At 34.5% G+C, this 11,305-nt stretch overlaps 1 non-coding gene across 1 annotated transcript; it reads right to left on the bottom strand.

Annotated features, from left to right (window-relative positions):
- Window positions 1-4,783: 4,783 nt before the first annotated feature.
- Window positions 4,784-4,890, bottom strand: LOC127240771 (small nucleolar RNA R71). Its single transcript, XR_007836363.1, has one exon. It is a non-coding gene; the product is annotated as a small nucleolar RNA R71 (small nucleolar RNA).
- Window positions 4,891-11,305: the final 6,415 nt, after the last annotated feature.

The following is an 11,305-nucleotide window of genomic DNA, read 5'->3' as shown; positions in this document are numbered from 1 at the left end:
CAAATGTAATCTTAAAAAAAAATAATAAATCATTTATATATGTTGTCTTTATGTATATTATTCATTGAAGAATTTTGAAAATTATAAACGGAAATGCTAAAATAAATAAATAAATAAAAAGTATTAAATCATAATTTGATTGTGATTTAAAATTGAGTATTAAATCTAAATTTTATTTAAGTAGTATTTTATCATAATATTTTATAAAAATAGTGATAATAATAATATATATTTTTATAGAAAATCTTAACGTATAAATAATACTCCCTCCGTCCCAGATACCGTGTCTGTTACATTGTAGATACAGTATTTTAGGAAGGATGTAATTAGTAGATAATTAAGAATATATTAGTAAAAATAATTATCTTATAATATAAATAATTATAAATTAAGATTAAGATAACTAATTAATTTAATTAAAATTAAAAAAATTAAAATTAAAAAATTTAAAATGAGATTAAAGTGTGTAATTATTTTCCAAAAAAGAAAAATGACATGGTATGTGAAACGGACAGAAACGGGCAACATGAACATGGTATCTGGGACGGATGGAGTATTAATTTTAATTTAGAATGCTAGCCATTCACAACTTTAATGGTATGTATTTTGACAGGTTTGAAAAAAGAAATGATTAAATTTGATATTAAAATAAATACAATGAAATATTTTATTAAAAACAAATATATATATATATCTTTTATTTAAAAGAAACAGAGAGTTCAAATAAAAAAATTTAAAATTTGGAATGGAAAAAACAAACCCTACATTCTATGAATTACAGAAATGTAAAGGAAGCAACAGCACCAAAAGATGATTGCATATATGTGATCATAAAACTATACAGAAGCCTTTCATGATCCATTATATCTATATATTTCTATTTATTATATATATGACCCCAAAAGTTGAGTAAATTTAAAATAATACTCAAATTCAAGGACAATGAAGAAACTTTTATGTATCTAAAGCACAAGTTAGAACTTACTGAAAATATATATATAATACAGCGAGGAAATGAAACCCTAAAATTAAAATCTGCACAGAGAAAGATCAGTAGCTGAGAAATCAGGAATCAATCCACCAAGTTAAGGAGGTAAAATTAAGTCCAAACCATAGAAGAAGATGGTTCTAATTTCATGCTTGAGATGGCGAGATCTCTTGGATCCATCTTCAGTAATTTCGGTTTTATAAACCCTAATTCAATCCTTTAATTTGCGTGTATATATCTGATAAAAAGGAGATCGCCATCGAAACCCTAATTAATCAATATACCGAATTCCATCTCAGATCCACAATCAATTGAAGATCTACACACAAAGAACAAATATATATATATAGGTTGGAAAGAGTACCGGCAGTCACGAGGAGCTGCGTTGATGGAGAGATGAAATAACAAGTATAGAAGAATGTAATCGGACCGTGATGCTTGATTCCCCGATGAAAGGAAGTCGATATATATATATATATAGAGAGAGAGAGAGAGAGAGAGAGAGAGACTAAGCCGCTGTGGTGGTGGTGGTTCTCTTCGGTCTTCAGTTCTCATCTCAGCCGAAACGACGTCGCAGCAGCAATTTCTTCTTCTTCTTCATCTTGGTGTTGTTCATGATGATGATCTGACAGGAGGTGCAGGTGGAGGTTTGAATCGATTGCGTATGGCAATGATGGCTGTTCTGAATCTTGTTTCGCAACAAACACATGATCATCATTGCATATCTCTCTCTCTCTCTCTAACAAACAACAATTAGCCTGCACTGCAGGACTAGGACTACCACTTATACATAGTAATGCCCTAAAAATTGAATTTATTTGTTAATTTGGGCGTATTTCTGAACGAGGGATTGAGATTCAGATTTGGATTATTGCACCTCACCTCACCTCAGATATTTTTCTAATCCTCTCTACTCTGCCCCAGCTTTTCATTATTATTGCTCGATAATAAGAACTCTCTCTCTCTCTCTCTCTCTCCCAAATACAACATGGATAGTTGAGATTACCAACCACAATTAAGATATAATAGTATTATATATATAATAGTAATATATTGATAGTAAATGTAAAAATAATTTTAAAAGATTAAGATATCTTTATTTTATATAATTATTGTGAAAAATAAAAATAGTTTTATAAAAAAATAGAGAGTAAGTTACCAAAAATAAAAACAGATTGTTGTTTTGGAATAGATAAAAATCAAAAAATAAAATTATTGTATTGAAACTGAAGGAATATATATGTATTGTATTTTAATTGTAGTAAGCAATTAAAATAATATAAACACAATTTTATCATTGATTTTTTTATGTAAACATAATGATACGATGGTAAAATAGTAATTTTTGTATAAAAAAAAGAGTAATTAATAAAATGATTATTTTATAACTAGACAACTCAAAATAAAAATATACACAATTTTTTTTAAAAGAGGTTGCAAGATTAGTTAAGAAAACCATTAGCAATATCTAGAGGTGTTAGGAAGACAGCTACAACCCTGCCAGGTGAGTTTAGAATCCATGTGAACAATGGCCAAAGTTTATTTTTGTACTCTTGTTGGACCAACTCTCTTACGTTTAAAAGTCTCATTTGTTAGTTCCATAAGGGATGACCTAGTGGTATGGGGGGTTTTATGACTGTGAGATCCTAGGTTTAAATCTCCGAGGCCTCTAGGTCACCTGTCACACATTGTTCGCCTAGTGTGACTTGTTTTGTCGAGCCTAGTTTGCAGGGTATTAGATTCGACCGAACGTTTACCAAGTGCGCGTCTACTTTTGGATACCTTGAAATGCTTTGATGAAATAAATAGCCGTTGTGACATTTTCCTAGATCCTACTAATTTTGATTGTTGGCATTGGAAATATTTTGGTGATGAGATATATTCAGCTCGTCGTGGGTTCCATTGGCTAACTTCAGAAGATCAATCACCTCTAGGATCCCGACGTTGGATATAGAAACTCGATGATAGTTAGAAATCACATGCGTTAAATGTACATATTATATGCGATATTTGATTGATTTTGATTGGATTCTACCTAATTTATATGCGTATTATTTATTTGTTGTATGCAGAGGGCAAATATCAAATTTGGCGTAATTGGCAGAAAAAGTAAAGAAAAATTCAGATTTGCACCACCTAGTTAGTATGGCCATGACTAATTATACCCTTTTAACATGACAATTTAATTAAAGACCCAAAAGCCCAGCTACAAAATAATTAGGGTAAAAATTAAATAAAATGGGAGGATCACACGCAGAGAAAAGATGAAACAGCCAGAAGCAGATACGCACAAGAACAGGAGACTGACAGACTCACAGATCGCGCAGGAGCAAATCGACACAGAAGATTTCCCCTCCCACTTTGACTTTTTCTTTCTCTTTTGTTCTTTGTTATTTGATTATGGAGTAGATACTTTTCTAGTTTGAGGGGTGATAATGTTTTGGTTCTTTTGTTTTGGAGATTTTTAATTTTCTTTATAAAAGTTCTTTTTTATTATCAATATTTGTCTAATTCTGAGAATAAAGCTTGTGATTGTTAGATTGATTGAATATTTTGGTACCGATATTTGAATTAATCTGATAATCTAAAGTCAATTCAGGTAGAATATCCGTAATTGTATTCGCACTTGAATAGGTGACAACCGGGTTGAATAGTTCCTTCCCGGGGATTAGACAATCAAATCTAATTGCTCATCTTAGGTAGTAATTATTTTGAATTGGGTTTTTCTAGATTAGAATGCGATTAGGCAATATTTCTTATGGGCGCACCTAGGTTTATTTGCTTAATTAGGGGTAGTCATCGGTCGTACCTTAATTACCTACACTGTAAGGAAAAATTGGTTGTCAGAGCTTGTTGATAACTATAACTAATTTATTGATACTTTAATAAGAATTAATTTTTATTAAATTAATGATAACACACAAGTTCCATAAATGCATCATCCATTGAGCCAGACATCCCTTGATAGCTAGTTCCCCGTTGATTTAATTGTTTTGTTATTTTGTCTTTATTAGATAATAAAAGAAAATTCCTCACTTTTATTTACTGCTTTAAAATGTGAAAGAGTAAATCACACAATACCTGTGGAGACGATCTCTTCCCATGTATTACATTAAATTGTGATCATAGAATTGGTGAAATATTTGATTGACTGTGCGACCGGTCAATTTTTGGCGCCGTTGCCTGGGATTGGCGCTGTGTTTTACTCTTTTGTGTTATTTTCATTTTATTCTCTTGTTTATGCCCCGTTCTTCTCGTACATGTGAACTGATATTTAATCTTGAGATCGAGAAGGTTGAGCAAAAGCTGCGAAAAGAACCCAAACAACGAAAAACTGCTCAAGTTGCAAAGCTTGCAGAATCTTTAAACTACCTTAGAATCTCTAGTTCTAACGACTCTGAAAGTGATCAAGAGACTGTCATGGCTGAGGGTACCCGCACTTTAAGGGAGTTGGTTGCTCCCAACTTGACACAAGAACCCTTATGCATTAAGTTTTCAACTCTGAATAACACTATTGCTTTTGAACTGAAATCTGGTTTAATTTATTTACTGCTTTGTTTTCATGGATTTGCAGGCGAAGAACCTCACAAACACTTGCAAGAGTTTGATGTGGTGTGCTCCAACATGAAACCACCAAGTGTTACAGACGAACAGATCAAACTCAGAGCCTTTCCATTCTCACTCAAAGATACTACAAAGGATTGGCTCTACTATCTCCCACCAAGAAGCATCGACATGTGGAACGACATAAAAAAATTTTCTTTGGAGAAGTATTTTCCAGCTTCCAGAGCTGCGATTCTGAGGAAGGAAATATGTGGCATCAAACAACAATCAGGTAAAACACTCCATGAATATTGGGAGCGATTTAATAAGCTTATCATTAAATGTCCACAACATCAAATTCCCTCTCAATTATTGATTCAATACTTTTATGATGGTTTGTCATTGATGGACAGGAACATTATCGATGCTGCAAGTGGTGGAACTTTAGTAAATAAGACGCCGGCACAATCTTGGGATCTTATTGGGAGGATGGCTAAAAACACGCAGCAATTTGGTTCGAGGGATGTTGGACAGACGAGTGGAAACAGTAACGACCACTCTATTCAATCGATGCAGCAACAACGTTCTGAGTTGACGAGCTTTGTTTGCAAGATGGTCTTGGAAAAATCTAACTCGAGTGCCAGGTCAAACGTGTGAAATATGCACAAGTGCAGACCACCCTACGGATGCATGTCTGACTCTCCAAGTAGGCTATGCAGTGGATGTAAATGCTACAAACTATGGTGTTAATGGACCTCCAGTGTACAACCCGTACTCCAACACCTACAATCCAGGCTGGAGAGATCATCCGAACGCACAGCAGAGTAATGCTCTTCACCTATTCGGAGCTACGCAGCAGTTACAACAACCTTGCTTCTATGAGAAACAATTAGCCCAAGCATCCACAAGCAACTCCACTCCGTCTTTGGAAGACTTGGTGAAGTCTATGGCTACCACTATCCTGCAGTTCCAACAAGAGACGAAAAAGTTCCAACAAGAGATGAGATCGACAGTTGAGAAAGTACAAGGTCAGATCAATCAAGTGTCAGAGAAGGTATGACAACTACGTGAAAAAGGAAAGTGGCCCGCTCAGCCTGAGCCAAATCCAGCAAATTTCAGCGCCATCACTATCGGAAGTGGCGCGATGATTGAATGTTCTTCCCGGCCTAATCCAATAATACGGGTGCTATAACCCTTTGTAGCGGAAAGGAATTGGAAGGTCCACCTCCTATCTCAAAGAAACAAAATGAGGATTATATTGAGATGAAGATTGAAAAAGAAGCTGAACCTCATGAAAAGGTACCTCCTAACTCTGTTCCTCATACTGACGCTAAATCAGCTCATTTTCCTGACAGGTTGAAGAAACCACAAAAGGCAAACAAACGAAAAGAGATGATGATGATATTCAAGAAGGTGGAACTTAATATCTCGCTCTTGAAAGCTATCAACCAAATCCTCAAGTATGCAAAATTTTTGAAAGAACTGTGCACCAATAAGAGAAAATTGCGAGGGGGTGAGTACATTATAGTGGGTGAGAACGTTTCTGCTGTTCTCAAAAGGAAGGTACCACCTAAAACAAGTGATCCAGATATGTTTTCTATCCCTTGTAAGATTGAAAAAAATGAGATGACTAAGGCTATGCTAGATCTAGGAGCTGCTATTAATGTCATGCCACGATCAATATATGACTCTTTAAATCTAGGGCCTCTAAAAGAAACAAGAATTATTATTCAACTTGCTGATCGAACCAATGCTTATCCTGATGGTATGATAGAAGATGTACTAGTTCAAGTGAATGAATTAATTTTTCCTGATGATCTTTATATTATGAATATGCATGATGCACATTACTTTAATCCACCGTCTATTTTGTTAGGAAAACCTTTTATGTGCATTGTAAGAGCAAAGATGGATGTTAAAAAGGGCACACTCAACTTGGAATTTGATGGAGAAGAATTTCATTTCAATATTTTTAATCTCATCAAATGTCATGTTGAATCTGAATCATTATATGCAATTAATGTTATTAATTTTGTGGTGTAGGAAACTTATGAAGTTGGTAATGAGAATAAACGAAGAACTGTGTTGACAAAATAATTAGAGAAAATACCAACTGGAGAGAGTAAGAGAAGAAAAAAGATTGTCAAAAAGTTGAGATGGATTCCCAAGGGATCACCATTGCTGGCAACGAAAAAGTGTCATAAGGAGAATAAAAATTTTAAGCCCCAAAAAAAAAAGTGTGTGGCTAATAGACATTGCTTCAAATCATACCACGAGGGACCTTCATTTGATCCTATAAAGTCGGCATTTGTTGCCGATTTTAATGTTCAGAACTAATGCGAGACGAAGTCTAGCTCAAAGAATATAAAGAAAAGAACTTTTTGGGAGACAACCCAAATTATTTAATTGCTTTCTTTAATTTTATTTATTTTTATTGTTTAATTGCTAATAACACTTTTGATGTTTTTGTTTGGTTTGGCGCAGGTCTTTGGAAAATAATTGCTGATTTTTGGCGAAGGCGTGATCAACTTTTCCCAAAAAAAAAAAAAAAAATCAGACCAAGAGGTGACTTTTAGTCATAGTCATGACTAATTGACACATCACATTCTAATTTTTTTTACTCAATATTTCTATACCCTCAAATTTATAGAATGATAGATAGTATTTAGCCATGACCATGACTAATACTCCCCTATCACACTGCATTCCTCTTCCCTTTCCTATCCAATTTTAACCCTAAATCCCCAAAATAAACAAATAAATAAAACCCTAATCTCTCTCCCTTTTTCTCTCTCTTCTCCCCCATCATCGCGATTCCCTCCATTCTTTTCCTACCAAATCGCCACGACCCTCCTCGTATTTATTTCTTCCTTTTCTTTTTCTTTTTCTTCTTATTTTTCCTCTTTCTTCCTCTTCCCCTTCTCCAATCATCCGTCTGTTCCCTCTGCATCGATCTCCGCCGCGCCGGAACATCTTCTGTTTTGCCCAGACGACGATCGCCCTCCACCTTACCTTCCACCGCGTCTCCCTCCTCTTCTTCTTTTGGCATTCGACTACGGGTGCAATGAACCGGCTGAGACAGCCACCAGGAACCTCCGCCTAGCGTCCCCGGCGACTCCACGCCGCCGTAAATTCCACGACAGCGCCGCCACCTTCTGCACTCTTCCACCACCCCAGCAGTTCGATGTCACCCTTGCTGCACCATTGCTCTTCTATCCGCCGGTATCGTTCTCCCATCTCCGGTATTGGTATTCAGTAGTATCTCTCGATTCCTCTATTTTTACTACTTTCAATTTTAAATTTTTGGGACAATATGTTGAGATAAAGCGATTTATGTTCTGAATTTGCCAATTGAGAACTTCTGTGACATGTAACTAGGAATTTGGTGTGGCTTTGAATTCGATTTTTATTAGCAGTGATAATGTTGTGGCATGTTAGTCTCAATTGATAGTCTGAATTGCACATTGAACTCGTTTGGTTGACTCAAAGGTTGTATTTGTCTCTGTGATTCTTGGAGTTCTATGTTTCGATTTTGGACAGTTAAATATTGCATTGACTTGATTATAACTATAGTGTGGCTGAAATTTGGGCTCCCTATTTGTTAAATCTTGATTTGGTTCTTTGCTATGATCTTTTATTATCAAGCGTTCTTTTTGGATACTTTGTTGCGCTTGGCTACTTAATTTTTGTAGAGAACTCATGAGACACTTCAAGCCACCCTAAAAATGGCGTATGCGCAACTCTAAAGGCATTAGCAAGCAAAGCAACAGTTCGCAACTACTCCACCCCCTACGACTCTAGGGAAGTCCCCCTCTTCTTCTATTGCTTTCTTTATATTGAGGACAATGCATACTTTAGGTATGGGGAGAGTTATGCAAATTTTTGGGCAAAATTTTCTTTTTTTTTGCTAGATTTTATGCCCGATTTGCTGTATTTTCGCATAATTTTTTAGATTTGTCTGAAGTGAGTCAAAGGTGATTTGTGTGATAGGTTAGTTTGGCATGACTAATGACATTTGATTGGTGATATGTTGAGTCAAGTCGACACTTGAACGCTGTGAGAATTTGAGCCTATGTTCCAAAAGTTACATTAGAAAATAAATTGTATATATTCAAGCTTTTGGAAATTTCTTTCATGTGTGATTTGTAGTGCTCAATTAGATGACCTAAAACTTGAGTGATTATGGATGTTGAATTTGCAAATCGAGTCTTGTGTTTTGAAAATGATAAGGGCATTAGGTAACCCATTAAGCCTTTCTTTATTACCCAACACAATATATTCCCCTAGTTAGCCCATTTGAGCCTTCTTAGCCTATTTTTCTTTTATAATAACCTTTCTTTTAGCTTTATACCCTTCTTTTAATTAAGCATTCTCTGATTTGAACCCTATGTTAGAGAAAATTACTTTAAGTTCATGTTGTGATGCACTTTATTTCTTCGGCACTAGTTAGAAACGAAATTTGTGTACGAATAAGTCATAGTATACATATATATAAAGACAAAAGCCAAAAAAATCAAAAAAATCAAAAAATCAAAAAAAAAAACAAAAAAAAACAACAAAAAAAAAAAAAAGAAAAAAAGAAAAAGAAACAAAAAATAATAAATAAATAAATAATTACCTTGATAAAGTATTATTATATAATTACATTATTGAACTTTTGGTAGTGAATAAAGTAAGAATTTCATTGTTTATGCCGATTTGTTCTTCATGTGCTAGCATCGTGTTCTTATTGTATTCTTTTCTGACATTTTTAGCCGTTGTTTATCCTTGTTTTCCTACCCCTGACCATAAGTCCCACTACAACCCTTATTGAAAGTCCCTTTGATTATTTATGTTAGATTTGAATATTTAAGTAAGGGAGATTTGATTTTTACTCAAGCCTATATGATAATTTTTTGTTGCACTACCTGAGTGTTGAGCCAATTATACACTTGATTCCTTCAGAGAGCATGTTCGAATACACTTTATCTTGTGAGGTTGACTTGGCTTGATGTGTTGGATTTCGGATTGAATTGGTTGTGTTGGATTCTCTTGTCATGTTGAGTTGCCTGCAATTTCTTTGGTTTATTTCGAATCTATGCTTGAGGGCAAACATGATCTAGGTGTGGGGAGAATTGATAGTTAGAAATTGCATGCGTTAAATGTTTATATTATATGCGATATTTGATTGATCTTGATTGGAATCTACCTAATTTATATGCATATTATTTATTTGTTGTGTGCAGAGGGCAAATATCAAATTTGGTGTAATTAGCAGAAAAAGTAAAGAAAAATTCAGATTTGCACCATCTAGTTAGTCATGGCCATGACTAACTATAACCTCATGACATGAGAATTTAATTAAACGCCCAAAAGTCCAGCTACAAAATAATTAGGGCAAAAATTAAATAAAATGGGAGGATCACGTGCAGAAAAAAGACAGAACGGCCAGAAGCAGATACGCACAAGAGCAGGAGACTGACAGACTCATAGATCGCGCATGAGCAAATCGACAGAGAAGATTTCCCCTCCCACTATGATTTTATCTTTCTCTTTTGTTCTTTGTTATTTGATTATAGAGTAGATATTTTTCTGGTTTGAAGGGTGATAATGTTTTGGTTCTTTCGTTTTGGAGATTCTTAATTTTCTTTATAAAAGTTCTTTTTTATCAATATTTGTCTAATTTTGAGAATAAAGTTTGTGATTGTTAGATTGATTGAATATTTTGGTACCGATATTTGAACTAATATGATAATCTAAAGTCAATTTAGGTAGGATATCTATAATTGTATTCGCACTTAAATAGGTGACAACCGGGTTGCATAGTTCCTTCCCGGGGGTTAGAAAATTAAATCTAATTGCTTATCTTAGGTAGTAATTGTTTTGAATTGGATTTTTCTATATTAGAATGCGATTAGACAATATTTCTTATGGGCCCATCTATGTTTATTTGCTTAATTAGGAGTAGTCAACGGTCGTACCTTAATTACCTACACTGTAAGGAGAAATTGATTGTCAGAGTTTATTGATAACTATAACTAATTTATTGATACTTTAATAAGAATTAACGTTATTGAATTAATGATAAAACACAAGTGTCATAACTGCATCATCCTTTGAGCCAGACATCCCTTGATAGCTAGTTCCCTGTTAATTTAATTGCTTTGTTATTTTGTCTTCATTAGATAATAAAAGAAAATTCCCCATTTTTTATTTACTACATTAAAACGCGAAAGAGTAAATCACACAATTCCTGTTGAGACAATCCCTTCCCCTGTATTACATTAAATTGTGATCACGGAATTGGTGAAATATTTGATTGACCGCGAGACCGGTCACTCGAGGTACTTGAGAAAGTTGATTTTTTTTGTTTTTTTTTTTTTTATTTGTCTTTGTTGTTGTGACGCTCTACTTACATGAGATCTTTTACATCACTGAAAATTGAGGAATATTTCCACATGTATGCTATGTTCGAGCGCCGTTTAGACTCGCCGCCATTACCTCTTCCAATGTAGGTGGAGCACGGATATTTGGGCTTGATGTGCTATTCAAGCCCTTCCTACAACAACGGAGCTATCAGATCCTAAAAGTCTCAAGAAGTGGATCATACAAAATAAAATTGCCCGACCAACTATGATGTGGTTTATTTGGCAAATTACGAATGAGTTCATTTGTAGATATAAACCTCCTCCTGCGGCGGAGACTAATACAAAAAGCATTTTTCACTGTAAATTTTCAGCAAGTTGAACTTTTCATATTTGAGTTCGGCTTATTAAGGATTCGATGTCGACTCGT

Source organism: Andrographis paniculata, unplaced genomic scaffold, assembly GCF_009805555.1.
Source record: "Andrographis paniculata isolate CXL003 unplaced genomic scaffold, ASM980555v1 Contig79END, whole genome shotgun sequence".
In the NCBI taxonomy this organism is placed as follows: domain Eukaryota; kingdom Viridiplantae; phylum Streptophyta; class Magnoliopsida; order Lamiales; family Acanthaceae; genus Andrographis; species Andrographis paniculata.
Note: the sequence above shows the minus strand (reverse complement) of the source record. Positions and strands in the feature narration are given on the sequence as shown.